The sequence below is a fragment of the Lepisma saccharinum genome, chromosome 25 (genome assembly GCF_977018435.1).
Source record: "Lepisma saccharinum chromosome 25, izLepSacc3.1, whole genome shotgun sequence".
Classification (NCBI taxonomy): domain Eukaryota; kingdom Metazoa; phylum Arthropoda; class Insecta; order Zygentoma; family Lepismatidae; genus Lepisma; species Lepisma saccharinum.
Genome location: NC_139253.1, coordinates 14,170,407 through 14,187,836, shown reverse-complemented (window position 1 = coordinate 14,187,836; position 17,430 = coordinate 14,170,407).

The window sequence follows — 17,430 nt, the reverse complement described above, 5'->3', positions numbered from 1 at the left end:
GGGACGGGGGGGGGGGGGCTACGAAAAATCATAAGCTTATTTTGAATATTATTGAACGTATTATAATACGTTTATCTGTGATATTATCTGCCCCGCGGTCTTCAACAATCCTACGATACATCGTATTGAATTCTCTAATTGCTGTGTTTGAATTGAACCTCACACTAATTCAATTAATATCCAGTATCTCACTTTTTCTAATTTTGACTATTGAATCAGAATTCCTAAGATACGGATTGCTTGCCGACTAATTTAATTTCTCTTTCATCGTTGGGTTATTCAGCTGCGTATGACAGTGGGAAAGAAAAGCAGAACCTAAGCAAACCAGAATAAGGAGGGTAGGAACGATTTACCCACCCCAAAACCACCCCTCGGAAAAGGGCAGGAATAAGGGGGTCAACAGAATGCGCCTGGATGGGGCAGATACCATCTAAGTATTTGAATTTGAAATTGACAGGGGGTTGCTTCCCGTCACTCCAGAGGCAGCTGCTGCGTTTCCATTGCCCCGGGGGTGTTCGACGGAGATTCAGGGGGTAAGACTCGATAAACGGGGCGAAGGGGGACGAGGAGGAACTCCATTACGACTCCCTCGTGTGAATATCCAGAGATAGAGTGCGTGTTGCGAAGTGTATCATCCAGCAGATAGGTCTCCATACGCACTGCTTCTTCCTCAGTGTTGCACACTCGTCTGGACATGAATATGTACAACAGTTCACTGTTCTGACTCTAGTCACCTCAAGTATACAATAATATGCCTGGAATATTGTTTTTGTCTTATATTTGAGTTGTTGTTTTAAGTACACTTTATGTACAGATATGCTAATCGGGACTGGACCTACAGTTTAAAGTGGAATCCGAACCACTATGTGCCTCCACCGGGTATCGAACCCGGGACCCCTGGATTACAATACGACGACGTTACCAGTACGCCATCGGGGAGGCCTTCGCCTAGATTATTCTGATTATTACTAACCAGATTAAAACAGTGCAATATTTCATCCAAATTAGTTCTAATTAATTCCGTTGGAATTATTCGATGTTGTACGTACGTGTAGAATATTCTGGATTTCTCTTTTTGGGTTACGTCTCCCTTTCTCCCCACTGGCTCTATATTCTATAAGAATAAGATAAAAACTAAATATCATGATCAAGGCAGAAATTTATTTTCTTATAAAACATAAACTTAACGTAACGTTTCAACCTTCTAGCAAGGTCTTCTTCAGACTCTGCACCAAGTACAAATGTAACAAGGTACACAACAGGACGATATATATATATATATATATATATATATATATATATATATACAAAAATACTCCCCTCCAGACTATTAGAAAGTAGTTCTGGAACAATGTAGCACGTGGCTTTCCCTTGTCAACTGTACTTTCACCTAAAAGAGAATGTCGCTGGACTCTTTATCTCAAGCTCTACTTCCTTCATTCTTCTCTCCTCTTTCTCTCTTGTCCTTCACTCTTTCTAACACCATCTTCCATTCTTTGTTTAACTTCAGTCCCCCATTCCAGTTCATTGTGTCTTCTTCACCTTTCTTCTATATTTCCTTGTCCTCCTTCCATTTTCTCACTAGTATTCTCTTCTCCCTGAAGTATATATATCGTCCTGTTTTTGTACCTTGTTACATTTGTACTTGGTGCAGAGTCTGAAGAAGACCTTGCTAGAAGGTTGAAACGTTACGTTTAGTTTATGTTTTATAATAAAATAAATTTCTGCCTTGGTCAGCATATTTAGTTTTTCATATCATGGAAACAAGGCTTAATGGTGTTATAAGAATAAGATGCATACAAGAAAGCTCTTTCACAAATGCGGCGGGTTGACTAAGCCTAACATATACGAATACTGACGAACTTATACAGGAGAATCGAAGGAGATGGGAAGATCCAAGGAACATAATACAAAGGGAGAAACTGGATGAAAATGTATAGTGTGTGTGAACCTCATACAACACAGCGGGGCATTGAATATACTACACAATGATTCATACAAGACAAAATAACAGGCAAAGCAATTCCTTCATACGTATCCTAAGGGTCTCTAAAATAATAAGAGATATCCAATATATATAAAGCCCCAATCCCACCACTCACTGACATAAATGTTCTCCATGAAGGAAGCCCTGGAGGCAAAAAACGCCCGATTACGACCCCCCATGAAATCGTCCCAAAAGGCAGAGAAAATTAACAAATCGCTCAATTGGCTCTTCTTTAAGGGTGAAAATGCCCTTCTTCACTTAGCAACCCGTTCCCATGGCTCTTATTTTGCTCACATTGTTTGCTTCAATTCTTAATTGTCGAGATACATTATATTTCTCACAGATCTACAACACACAGATGAATGAACTCCTGGTTAGAAAAGCTGCCTCAAACAAGGGTGACATCTACATAAGAAGAAGATTCAGTCCAGATAGAATTACATATATATTGTTATCCTCAATGCGAAAATATCTACATCGTGCTTGTTTTAACTAAATGTTTAGTGGTATAATAACACACAATTATTTAGAGAGTTTGCGGTGCTTGTTGTTCGTCATGGAAACGGACGTTGGAACTTAAATAAAGTTTATTTTCACCTCGAAAGCTACTGCAAGTGAATTATGCTAGAGTTTTCGATTGATTGATTTGGTGTTTTAAGCCCACTTTGTGCACAGTATTAGAGTTTTAGAATTTTAAAATGTGAGCATCAGAATTCATTGCAGAGGAGAGGTAGGTGGAAATTTGCGAAGAATGAAGGAAAACATTTCTTTCTTTCAAAGGCCACGTTGAAAGTGCGCTAGTCAATATAATGAACTTCCAAATCCTAGTCATCCAGCCATCATATTCCAGACAGGAATCCGACCAAGGAATGGAGTGTCAGACATGAGACATTACCTAAGCTCCACCGGGTTGCCAACGACGTAAACAGGTAAACAGAATGGAATTCAGGATGAGGAAACAGGTAACTGACTCTTTAATTTGTAGGGTCTCGACCCTAACAACTCTTCGCAGAACTTCATCTTCAGACAGAGACAGGTACACATCCAGTCTTTAGGGGTGTAAAACTCATGTGTTGTGTATTGCCATTCATAAGCGTATAATTATTACCTCTCGCACCTTACCATCCAACTTACCATAAATAGCGAGTATGCAATTAATTGGGGATGAATGATGAAAGAGCTACACTACCCTGTTTCGCTCCCACATACCGTAGGGTATGTTACGGTATGGCTTGAAAGTTAAAACCCAACCACACATGTTTATTCAATCTCAAGAAACAAAAGGAACACCCTAAATTGGACCCCTCCGTAGTCGTGATTAATTAAAAGGAACACGAAATACACCAAACCAACATAAATTGGTCTTCTATTCTCTCAATTCCTGTTTTAGCAGCACAAACAACGTAACTAAACATGTAATCTTTATTTGAAGACGACCTGACGCCCAAATGTTTTGTAGTCCTAGTTTTGTAGCAAAAAGCTTGGCACCACCAAAGAACAACAGGGTTGTAGGTTCAGGCGCTGGAACCTCGTTAGTCAGCAAGCAAGCAGTTCCAGGATACTCTACATGGAAGAGAAGTAGAAATTTGAGTACACTCCTTAACCTCCAACAATATGACCCAATCTAGTGTTTCTACCTCTTGGTTTGCAACATTGGATTTTCATTCTCCTTTTGCACGCACTTACTTTCCAATCCCGACTCTGAAACAACCTCCCCTCGCGGGAGGCCATTTTCAACAATATTCCGAAGCCGAGGCTCAACACGAATATGATAAATGACTGACTTCCCCTTAAAAACAGGATTCATATTGATTTTCCACTGAGGGGGCGACAACATTTGCAGGTATTGAAAAGGTCGGGAAGTGGCGAGTGAAAAAGAAAAATAGGAGATCAAAAATGGAAATGATAAAATAACTTCTGGAATAGAGCTCGTAGATGGAAGAATCGAATGGTATTGGTGACTTGCTGAGTTGATGAGCATAATACACTGTTACGTCAGAGCTATTTCGTCTTCTATCTTGCTTTCAGACATTTGTCTGTGTTTGGGACAGTTTTGTTGAAGTTCCAGTTCTCTTCTGAAACGGTGCTCTTTCAAGAATTGACCTTTTCCCCGATGCTTATAGGGCACCGTTGTCCTAGAGAGCCAGCCAACTTGGGCCTCGCCCAGGGGTGGGATGTCGACCCGGTTTCTTGTACATTGTTTGAACTTTTTCTATTTATGACATTCTTTAAAAATGTCCTGCAGATACTTAATTTGGTACAAAACTCTCATAGCTTGCAACACTGGAACGCCACTAATTAGTAGCTTTCACCTGCAGTCAGACGATCTGCGAGAAAACCAGGAACATCAAAGGGTTGAATTCGTGCGACACCCATAAGAAACGGAGTAGGGTAAACTTTGTGATTTAAATTGCCACCGAGAAATGATATATGTTACAATTCATTGCACGATATTTCGTTTTTTCGAAATATAATTTATTTTGTTGTAATTATTTTTATCCGTTTTTGAATTTGAACGAATTGTTACAGACACTGAATACATATATTTATTTTAAACCCTTCTGGTTCACGTTTCGGGAATCTAGTAACGCACTCAGCAGTCTGGAGTGGGAATGGCCAAAGGAATTTTAACTGTCTTGTTCCCCCAATATAGAGAAACATTATGTATTTATTAAATCAAATCTGCAGTGTCGGCGATTGGGTTCCAACTGGCGGGGAGAGGCAAGGATAGTTTACTTTCCCTTGGTGGATAAGGTTTAGCATAGTGCGGGAGAAGAAGTGGCAAAAATGCGTGGGGTGGACCTGCCCTCCTAGTCCCCGCTAGTCGACGCCACTGTCTGCGAAGGTATTGCGAAACCGAGTCGCACCACTTCTGAGGGGTTCCAGGACTCCCATGCCTCCTGTATGATGTAAATCGTTAAATGTGTTATTTGGGATGAGGTCTGTTGGATCATTCCTGCTGTCCGTGAAGGTGCGTTGTCTACATATGGTTTAGGTTGGTCATAACAATGTTGAAGAATTGAAGAATCTTAAGACCAGTTGATGAAAATACACTAGTTCATCCCTGTGTTAGCATATTGCGGGATTGGTCTCTCGTCCAATGGTTGTTCCAATGCGGCATTGTAAGACCACGTGGCATCTGAAGAGTTGCTCTGAAAGTCGATGTTGTCGGTGTATTCGACGGATCATTGGAGGGTGGAGGACTACTCTTGCCGCAGGTCTAACTCAAAACTCCTAGAGAAGTTTTACATGTGGGAAGTCCAAGTCATCATGTAAATGAATAATCTGAACAGAGCGATCAACCCCACCGGTAATTCTCAATCCTCCATTCTCAATCCACTTACAGCTTTCTTCCAACCGTCACTGGATGGTAACGAGGACCATCGTAGTGTATAGATATGCTCTGGTCCCGAAGCTGAGTGCTGGACATTTTAGTTGAAACCAATCGCTGGGATGTCACATAAATACGTTATTTTCATGGTGGTGTTTAAAGGGAATGGAGGGGAGATGACGAATGTCTCTCTTACGTACCGCAACCCCCTTTTGCTTGCTACTACATATTATATATTGTATATCTGTTCACGGTCCACATGTATCCTGCTACAAGGAATGAGGCGCTTAAATAGTCTCAGGTCCCCTTGTTATGGTTCATGGCGCCAATATTGATTTGGTGTAATTTCCATTACTTTTCTGGCACTTTTGCTAATCGCGAAGATGAAAGGAGATAGCATGACTGGATGAAGGGACCTATACGGACGACACAACACGAATCCTACAGAGGAATATCCTGTATGTAGTTGCAGGACCTGAGCAAACTGAAGTTCAGGACGTTACTACGTGGAAGAGAAGCTGACATGGAGGTATCTTCTGAAAGGGTAACATCTTACACCCCGAAAGGTGGTGATAGATACTGGAACACGCCCCGAGTTGATGTCCCGTGGCGAAAAAGTCTGTGTCTTCTGCATATATACGCGTACCTAGAAAGGTAAGGCCTGTAGAGACACAAACTTTCCCCAGCAACATCGGCGGTGATGACGACATATGAAGATTTGAAATCCACAACATTTCTCAAATCTTACATATATTTGTAGATAATTTATTCAAGTAAGGAGGCATATAGACACGACGTAGGGTTCAAGAAAGTAAACTAAAAAACTACGAAAATTATAAATTATTTACTACTCAAAGCCTTCCTTCCTTCCAGTGTTTATCACGTGACCACTATAATATGTACATCAGAGACATCTAACATTTGAAAAATCCATTCCACCTTGTTACAATCGTAGAAAAAGTTATCCCGTCCCCATTTGAAAGTTGGAAGTTAACTTCATACATATTTTATATCTTCCCAATTTCTTTTCGGATTTCCAATTTTTATTCCACAGTGTTCCTTCTCCCTTACGCCTCTCTTTATTTCTTTTTTTCTTTTCTTATTCTCTGGTTCGAAGGTGTTTCAACTTTTATGCAGGTCCCGGGAAGTCGATTAAGGCAAACTTTCGTGTAGAGAGAAAGAGAGAGAGAGAGATACTTCCGGTGTTTGAATACGGAAGTGGAAAACCTCGTTTTGCATTGAAGACTGTGTCCTTTGGTTCATATTAGAAAGAACGGATTCAAAAAGTGTTTCTCTGTCCGTTTCTGAATGTATACCATGCAGTATATTCCAAAGAATCTGACTCGTCATCTTGGAACACGTTGGCCGATTTAGCCCAAATACAGTACAATACCAAATCAGTCCTTGGAGGTAACTAGATGCTACTACAACACTCTCGACACCACAACTGGCCATGTTATTTGATAGAATAAACCCTGGTTTCTTACGAATGAAGACTGGTGAGTTTTACTTTCCTCAGAAACCATCGGCATCGTTGACAGGCTTTGAAGTGGGATCGGTGTGGCGAAAATCGGTTTCTCAACCACGCTGATAGCACCAAACCTAGGTCTCCTAACCAATTTGCATGCATTATTTTCACAATTAGAATTCTAATATACGTTGTTAGTTCAGGAGACCAGGTTTATGGTTGTTAGGAACCCATTTTAGTGACGTGTTAGCAGCTGGATGTGTCTCTCACTCGACTCACAAGCAAGTACAGTCCGCCCACATTCGTTGAGACCAGCGACGCGAGTGCGCATGTGCTGACTGGACGAGTCCACTGGCAAAAGGGGGCATGGAATGGAAATGGGAATCAGGTTCTGCGAAAATAGTCTGCTGCTGAAGCAAAGAAAAACCATCACAAAGCAAGCGATGGTAAACAAAAGAACCGAACGCATACGAAATACTGATCTGCATGTATCTACCTACTTCGCCCAAAGTGTGTAGATTCGTCCCCTCAAGCTAGTCTCGCCTTACATGGTCGGAAAGTAGATATCTGTGTTGAGATGCATTACTTTTCAGTTGAAATTTCCAATCTGTCTACATAGAATGGCAGAACGACGTGTTAGGTAGTTGTAACTTCTGCAAGTTTGCTGTTACAAGCTTCGGTACCAGAATTGATTGATTTGTTTTATGTCACTTCGCGTTTCGTACTTTCGGCTAATCGCGAAGATGAGGATAAATTATGAGAAGATGAAATGGATGTTGTAACAATGACACAAATACACAGATTCGCCTGGTTCCTGCTAGGAGGATGGAGACAACACAAACTCAAGGGGCCGGACTCCTACTACCTACATGAGTGTGTGTGGTCGGCGCCCCTCAGACAACGCAAATGGGTGGACAATGCAAGGGACAGCATTGCGCAGACGATCCAGGCTGTATCTAGGGAGGAGAGGGGTGATATATACGGATGCAATCATCAAAGCCCTTGGCTCCTATTTACATGCAGTTTGGAGGGAGCGCAGGAAAATGTGAAAGTGAAGGGTACGGAACAGTGGATCAGGTATAGGCCGATCGGTGAGTGCATAGCTGTGAAGGTAGTGATAATGAACAATCCCACATATTATAGCTCCTTTCAGTTCTTACGGCGGGCGATCTAGAAGCTGGTAGGGGAAGTGGGGAGCGGGGATTACGCAACAGACCAACCAGACAACAGCAGTGGCGCCGAGAGACACGACGCGGCCGGAAAAAGCACTACGTGAAACCCGTTCTACTGGCCGCTACGTTTCTTATCGCGCTGGATTGGCCGCTCCCCCGTTCCCCAATTCCCCTGCCAGCTTCTAGAGCGCCCGCCGTAAGAACTGAAAATAGCTATAGAAGAGGGCCATATTGCCTTTTATACATAATTTCTTTTTTTTTCTAAATGTTTCTGTTTATAATGTTTCTAAATGTATGATCAATGGGGTGTATGTTTAAGGTGGGGTGTTTAGAAAACAATATTGTAGGATACGCACAACCCAAGGGCTTGTATCAATATCAATAAATATAATATCACATGGACAGGACGCAAAGCAATTTGCACAGACTTGGCTGAGAGTCTAGACGCCAGGACGTCGTTAGTCTTCAAAATGCAGTGCAAGAAGCATTTGAAACTTTCTGACACTTACTAAGGACTAATGTGGTAGAAGTTGCCACTGAAAATCCACTTTTCGCCTTAGGGTTAGTCAACACGAATAACACCTTGCAGGGAAGCAAGCATTTCAGGATCTAGCTGCCCACTTTTACTGCTGGTGACTGTACATTCCAAAATAACCGTGGAACTTCAGTACGTATAAACCAGTACATCACGACCAAGGGAAAGAGGTGAAGTTGTTTCACATTTTTCCTTACGCCTCTTGGTAACCCTGAGACCGCATATTACGGAAAACATCACTGCAGTAGCCAGAAGCAATACCCTTCTATATATTTTCTCTGTGAAACGAATCCAGCGTTTCACCCTCAAAGAGCAAAGAAATTGCTTTTTCTGCCGCCGGTCACTTGCAATTATTCTTTTCTAGGTCTGACATCCTTGTGGCTGCAAAGAGAAGGGGTATGCATATACAAGTTCTCTCTCTATTTTTTTCCTCTTGTGCAATATTTTTTGACGTCGTTTTCCTACCTGAACTGTTTTACCTACCTCTTTGATCTCGAGTTTTTCATCTTTTCTGTTTTCTGGTGCCGAAAGCGCAATTTTATTTAACTGTCACCACCAGAAGGACCGCAATTGGCCAATAGGCGTGCAGGTATAAGCTAATTTTTACTAAAAGCAAACTCTAATATATATATATCAGGTTCTTTTTCATATTTACTGTGTACCAAAAGCTGGGATACTTTACTTTGAAACTGCAGTATCTCCTCGAATATTTACCGCGAAGATATTACTGTATTCAGCACATGCTCGGCATTATCACAGTCAAGCCCAAATACCTTCAATCATTTCAAAACGAAGCTCGGTTGGTATAGTAAGATTGTTTTGATAACATCTCTCGATGAGCGCACGAGTTCAGCAAACGAGCCTACCCACAGAGTATAGCGTAAGCGAGAGGATTAGCGATAGATGCTGGGTTCAGATGACGTCATCGGCTCGCTTGTTGATTGGTTGGTTCTGGAATTACCAATGCCAAACACCAAACTGAGCATGCTACATGCTCCACATAATCATGACAATCAAAACAAAGGGTTTATCCAGTTTTGTCCATTGAGGAGGTGTAAGCTCATTTTTAGGGGGGTGTTTAGGGGGTGTAAGAGTAAATTTAGAGCCAAAATGGCCATAAATTGGTCCTATGTGAACACTTTTAGTGGGTGTTGCAGAAAATTTGAGGAGATGTCAGGGCGTTGCCTTGTTTAGAAATTAGATGTCAGGAATGAAACTGAGAAATACAGAGATAGAGAAAGAAAGAAGGATAGAAAGAAAAATAGGAAAAATGAGAGAAAGAGAATCTAAGGGGGGAATACTATAGTTAGCAATCGCACACAAAAAGATAGAGAGAGAGAGAGAGAGAGAACGAGAGCTATAAATAGAGAGAAAGTGATAGAAAAAATAACAGAAAATGTAAGAGCTAGTTCCAATGAATTAAACTGAAGTAGTGAGAGAGAGAGAAAAAGGAGGATGTAAAGAAAAATAAAGAAACTAGGAACAAAGGGAGAAAGAGAAATATAGAAAGATAAAGTAGGCAAAATAAATATATAAGAATAGAAAGACGAAAGTACAAACAAGGAACGGAGAAAAGGAGAATAGAAAGAAACTTGGAAAAGAGTGAAAGAGAGAGAGAGAGAGAGAGAAGGAAGGAGAAAGTAGGTACAAAGAGATAAAGAATAGGAAGAGCTGAAAGAAAGAAAGATAAAGGTAAAGATGAGAAAGAAATAAATAAAGAAGAATAGGGAGACGAAGAAAAGAAGCAAGGAGAGAAAAAGAGAATGTTAGTAAAGAGGATCGCGAAAGCAAAGAGAATCCTAAAATATTTCCTCTCACCCTTTGAGTCTGTTCCAATCAATTCTTTGGCGACACCGCCAAAACGAAATCGTTACTTACAACAACCTTAATCTCTCTTAACATTTATTTACACAAGAAACTACTAAACAAGAGTTGAAATAACCTTAAGACACTTACAACCACAAAACGTAAAAATTTATACAATAAGCTTCAAAGATAAAGAAGACGTACTTTCACCGCTGCGGTAAACAGAACAAAGAAACACATTTCTCCGCAAAGCGTGCACCTGACGTAACCCTTTGTACGCCATGACAGGAAAACCCAAGTTGCGGCATATCTTTCAGCGTTCACAGGAACCGTCCCAATCTCTTCTCTCTTTACATGATCCGAAACCCAATCAGAAGATTCGTAGCTCGAGGCGGACTGGAGGAACAGCATTCAGCCCATCAACCTTTTCCATAATTGGATATCACGGCACCCCCAGGGTGAATAAATATCAAGCGAAGGGGTTCGGTTTGACTTAAACGCGTATGCCATACACAGCCTTCCGCTTACCCCCTTTTTCTGAGGGTAAACTAACTCTGTTTATCCAGGTGGAGGAAACATTCACGAATAGGAGACGTTCTAAGTTATTTTCCATTGAAGGTAGCTTGATAAAAATGTATATTATTGTTTTGATGCATATGCTCGTATCTTTTTTCCACCGTGGATACTCATTTGAGATGGACAATTACAGAAAGTAATCATTAATACCGGGTGTTCTGTTCAAATCTCCCTAATTTAAATTAATTACTGTGAAGGAAGTACATTGAATTGTGAAATAGCTGCAACACCAAATGAAAGACCAGATCTTCAAGTTTTGTTTTCATGACTTGAAGTTGTCCGTTTGCCCAATACGCAGCGCCATGGTCGCATAAATAAAAATGGTTTCAGAGAAGCCCGAGCAAATCCATCCGCCAATGCTCGTAGGCACTGCCGTTTGTTAGAAACTTACCAAACCACAGCCTAATTGATTTAGCATCAGGTGCAAATCCGCCGTACACACGTCTGAAATTTCGTTGCGTTGCAATCACAGATTTTGTCTCAGCATACCACATCATTGCCTGTTGAACAGTCGCCATTTTTATTTATGCGACCGTGGCGCTGCGTAGTGAGCAAACTTCAAGTCATGAAAACAAAACTTGAAGATTTGGCCTTTCATTTGGTGTTACAGTTATTTCACAATTCATCGTGCTTCGTTCACAGTAATTAATTGAAATTAGGGAGATTTGAACGGAACACTGTATATACCATATATGTTACTTCATTGTCTATGCCTACCAACGCAGGGACAGTTTTTCGATTCCACGCCTGAGAAAATCAGCTGATTTGGGGTTAAAGACGTCGTCAAGCCAAGTTTGAAGAGCATTTTTGGTACCAAAGGAGTTTTCTTGAAGATTGGTGGAATGAGAGCTGAAAGAGTGGAAATCCGAGGGGGCAAGATCGGGGAAGTAAGGACGATGTTGAATATCCTCCAAATCAAGCTCCTGGATAGCAGATTTTGTCATGTTAGCGGAGTGTGGGCGTGCATCATCGTGTTGCAGGAGCACTTCATGCAGTCTTGCTGGTCTACTCGATGATTTGTGTTGTTTTCACTTAGCGTGGAGTATCCTGAACCTTGCTCATGAAATGCAAATGTCACACGATGGTTGAATGGTTACAGTTCATCACATTTCGTAATTCTCGGGTGGATTGACGTGGATCATTGTGGATCAAAGCGTTTAAACGGTCTTCACTAAAGCCCGAATCTTCCTGAACGTGGAGAATCACTCAAGTCAAAATTGCCCTCTACAAAGTGGCATTCTCCCCGTACACGGCACAAATGTTTCGAGCCGCCTCCGCTGCCTTTGTCCCTATGTTAAACTCAGACAGAAGGATATGTCGGAAGCGTTCGTTTTTTCCTATTGACACGTTTTGTTCCTTAGCCCAGAAATAACATTGTCTTCCTTCAAATCTGCGTAATTCAATACGTATTCACAAGCACAACCGTGGCACTCCAGCATTCCAATTGATGAACGTTAAATTATAATCAAACTTGTAACACCGCAGTGGCCGCGGTGGCTCAGTCGGTAACGCGTCTGACTACCATGCTCAAGGTCCCGGGTTCGATCCCCGGCCGGTTCAAATCCGGGAACTTTTCTAACGTTGGAAGCGGCCCCGGCGCCCACCCAGCGTCGAATAACATGGGTACCTGGGGGAAACCCTGGGGGGTAAAGGCGGTCAGGGGCGTAATGCTGATCACATCACCCCCACTCACGATCGGATCAAGAAAGTGTGCGGCGTTACCCCCACACCCCCTATACGCCTTCATAGCGTGGTGCTAAGCACAGGGGAGAACTTTACCTCTTTTTTAACACCGCAGTGTTGCCATACCAAATACAAACGCTACGAATTCATGCATCAACCCAATATATTGTAATGGATGGCTTGCAAAAATTATTATAATAAAGATTATCGTATCAACGAAATTTTGTTTTCCATTTGTAGCAGTTCCTTACTAACTGATATTCATCGAACGTTTTCGATTTCTAACTAGCATAATCCAATGGAATCCAGCATAAAAATAACGCATCAAATTTATATTTGGCAAGCACTATAAATTCATTGATGAGTTTCGATCATCTAGCTCTCATACACAGACGGTTAATTTATAAAGTCCATTAAACTAGATCCCCACCTAGTGGTTGCATGACCTTGTTGCTGGAGGGGGGGGGGGAGCTTGCGTGTTCTAATGACTTGTCAGGCTAAACCGGCGGTGGTATTGCTACTGGTAGGGTCACCCGAAGGCTGGAAAGAAAGAGCCAGACTAAGAAGCAACCTAACGGTCAACGGCTGCAAAGGAGGAGAAAGATGTATGTATGGTCATCTCAACAGTGGAGAAGGCGAAAAACCAAGAGGAGTAAGTAACACCTCTTTGAAAAACCTTGGTCCATCTGGTTCCGGATGGTAGCACCTTGTAAGGGCCCCTTGCCAGAGTTACGGCGAAGACCTCAACGGCTGATGCGGCGGAGAAGGAGTCCTTTGGTACGGCGCAGAAGGTGGAAGAGACAACCCTCCCTTCTGGGGTTAAATATAAAGGGATCCATTGTCTTGTGGTGAAGAGGGATCTTCCAAGGCTAAGCGAGACAACAGCATGCTTGGATGCTTCAGGTGACAGCCCCGCCACCAAGCTCGGGGTGCTGTAGGCCAATAACCTGCACATCTAAAATGACCTTATTATAGAAACTAAAGTGAAAAGCAACAGGACTGACTCTTTGACGACAACCTTTGATGTTAAACAGAAAACGAATATAGGATGTTGGCAAATCAGAACTCTGAAAGAAAGTTCCAAACTAAAACAAGTGGAAAGAGAAATTTAAGGAATAGAAACTAGACATTATTGGGTTGAGTGAGGTGAGATGGTGAAATAACAACACAGAGGAAATAAATTTTGTATTCAGGACAAATAGGAGAGAATGCAGAACACAGGAATGGCTTAGGGATACTCCTAAACAGACTGACAAAGAGCCAGGAAGCCCATCTCCGACGGAATTATTAGAACCCGCTTTAGAAATTTAACTATAATACAATGTTATGTTCCCACAGAGACGACAGGAATTGAGAGGAAAGATGAATTTTACCAACAGCGAAATGACAATAAAAAATGTGAATAACAGAGATATTTTGATCCTCATGAGTGACAAAATGAAGGATTGGAACATATAATAGGGAAACATTGTTTGGGAGACATAAACGACAATGGAAAAAGATTGGTAAACCTATATGCATATCATGAATTGGTCATTGGAGGAACAATCTTCCCTCATAAAAACTGTCACAAAGTAACTTGGATTCACCAGATAGCATTACAGAAAACCAAATAGACCATATAACAATAAGCAGGAAGTTTAGGAGATCGCTATTGGATGTAATGAATACAAGAGGAGCGGATGTGTCCAGTAATCACCATCATGTAATAGCCAAATTTAAGCTAAAAATAATGTCAACATCCAAGTAGTTTGAAGGAATAAAAAAGAAATAATGTTTAAAGATTGACAGAAAAAGAAAAACAAAAATAATTTAAATTAGAAATAAATATTAGATCCCAAGTTTTCTCGGCTACAAAAGAACTGGATGTCTGAAGACACTTGGAAAATAATAAAAGAATAGGAAACAAGCAAAACAAAAATAAACCAAATCAAAACAAGATTACAGAAAGCAGCAGCCCAAAGACGTCGTCAAGCCAAGTTTGAAGAGCATTTTTGGTACCAAACAAGTTTTCTTGAAGATTGGTGGAATGCGGAACACTCAGGAAGAGTGAACCGGTGAGAGATAGAAATGGTAATCTATTGCTAACCAAAGAACAACAAATGGAGAGAATATTTGCTGACATATTGAATAGAGATGGGAAACTAGAAGAAGAAAAATGTAACAAAACAAATACAGAAGAAACCAGAAAAGATACCAATAAAGCAAACTAAGAATGGCAAGGCTCCTGGAACTAATCAAATCTAATATGGAAACTTCCATCGACCTACTACAACCGCTGTTAGAGAAAATATGGAATGAAGAAAAAGTTCAATTAGAATGGAGAGAAGGTTTAATAGTGAAGCTGCCAAAATGGGAGATACAATTAACTGTAAAAACTGGAGGGTAATTACTTTGCTAAGTATATCAAGCAAGATATTATCGAGAATAATCTTAGAGTGAAGGATGTTGTAGAATCAAGATTGAGGAAAGAACAAGCTGGTTTCAACAGGCAACATAGTTGTGTCGATTTAATAAATACTCTAATAATAATTCTGGAACAAAACAGTGAATGGCAAGCCACTTTATATCTTACATTCCTCGATTTTGAAAAGGCTTTTGACTCACAAAATAAAAGAGTCATGTGACATACACAAGCAGACTATGGTATTCATACGAAGATATTAAACCTAATAAAAGGTATGTACGAAGGTTACAAGTGTAAAATTCTACATAAAGTACAGCTTATAGAATACATAGACGTTACAAATTGAGTGAGATAAGGCTGCATCCTATCTCCGACAAAAAAAATTTCTAGTACTAGATGCAGTTATGTAGAAAACTATAGGTTGTAGGAAAAGAGGAATACAATGGGAACTCAAAGATAGACTGGAAAGTTTAGATTTTGCGGATAACTTCTGCTTATTAGCACAAACAAGAAAGAGAAACAAAAAGAAACTACAGGAGGAAGCGAAGATAACATGACTCACAATTAATGTGAACAAGACTGAATAAATGAGAGTCAATGCAACAGGAAATCAAAAATTGAAAGTTTGCCATGAGCTGGTTGAACAAGTAGAGCCATTTAAATACTTAGGAAATGTCATAACAGCCCTAAATTTCAGTACATTTTATATCTCTGCAATGATGAATCCTAAATAGGCATTACTAGGAATAGGATTTCTTCATGATCTAAAAATCAAGGTCAGAAAAATAAAGTATGCACTTCTAACCTAAAATTTTCATAAATATGACCAAAACAAAAATAACTTATGCTTTAATAACAATGAAAGTCTTTATGAATAAAATGTATTTTTATGTAGTATTAAAAAAGAGAAAAAGTAGTAGAAAGTAGGGAAATTTAAAATCTTTTTTGTATTGATATCAGCACCATCTACTGGAAAATTTTTACATACTTGTTGGTTCACTTTATGAACACTGATTTGCAGTATATAACTATTTTGTGCTTTTACTTTTCAAGAGTAAATGTTAGATATAATCAGCCAACAATGCCTTGTAAATAGAAAATACTTCTATTTACATAAGAGAATCAAATTTAAGATAAGTTACGTGTAACAGAAACTTCTTTATACTTTGAGCAACGAAAATTCGCTGAATATGACCGAAAATTGTTAAAATATGCTCTAACGGCTTATGCAAATCATTAAAATCTTACCCCTATGCAGACGATACGGCAAGGATCATTGGTATAAATGTCCAAATATTTCGATACACATAACAATCGTACAATTGGACGTCGAAAGCTGCTGAAAATACAGCGGCACCCGGCAGCCATGACGAAACAGTTTGCAGGCTGCAAATTGAAAACAAAGCGAGATGAAATCTAAACAAGGACCCACGTGAACCAACCACGCTCTGTGTAGTTCGGGGTAAGCAAACTCCCATGTGCCAGTAATGAACTTTTGGCAGACTGTGATAAATATTACGATGTTGACCCAAGATACGTAATTAAATGGTCAACGAACAAAAAAAAATCATCCTTTTGACAAATACAGTAAACAGACAGAAACTGCAATTCAAGTCACTGAACCACTACAGAGAGAGAGAGAGAGAGGGGGGGGGGGAGGTTATTTTGAACTCCGTCAGATGGGATACTGGCAAAGAGAAATGGAGGGCTTTCAACCATTCGATTGATGTCTGTGTTCCGGCTGGCAAAAGGGAACTTCAAGTGGCCGACGGGATATGTAATCCGGGAAGTATCCACTGCCATCCTGCTCTGTAGGATACTTCTCGTGCACCATATTCAGGCACAAAGTAAAGAAGCAATTAGCTTTTCAGAGGAAAATAGTATTCCTCATGATTGAGCTGATTTAGTGTGGAAAAAAGCGCTTTGTTGTTCCTGTCGAAGCTGTTGGCAGACAAATCGCAATTTCGGTGACAATGAGGCCGTGCAACGAAACGTATGCTTCAAATTCTAATTCAGCGGTGCAGAAATTGTCACACCGCTTAGACGGAGATAATTATTTAATGCTAAACCATGCTTTACGGCTGCTTCAACATTTTTACCTCTTGGTGTACAGTGTTATTTATTGTGCCTAACAAGCAGTGGAGAGGATGCGGGGATAGTAAACGTCATTTAGGAAAAAATACACAAAGCATCCCCCACCTGTCCTTGTTTTCATATTAAAACAGGAGCATCCCCTCTAGCTAGCCCCAAGGCTCAATCAAACATGTCTCTCCCCACCCCCACCCCCACACCTAACAAATTACACTCCCGAGTATTCATACCGACGAGGGAGGTGTTAGCTTTTCCTTCCTAGAGACAGGGAGAAGGTGTATCTGTGTGTGTGTGTGTGTGTGTGTGTGTGTGTGTGTGTGTGAAGGAGAGAAAGAGAGAAGTACAGAGAGAAAGATGGGAGAGAGAGAGAAAGG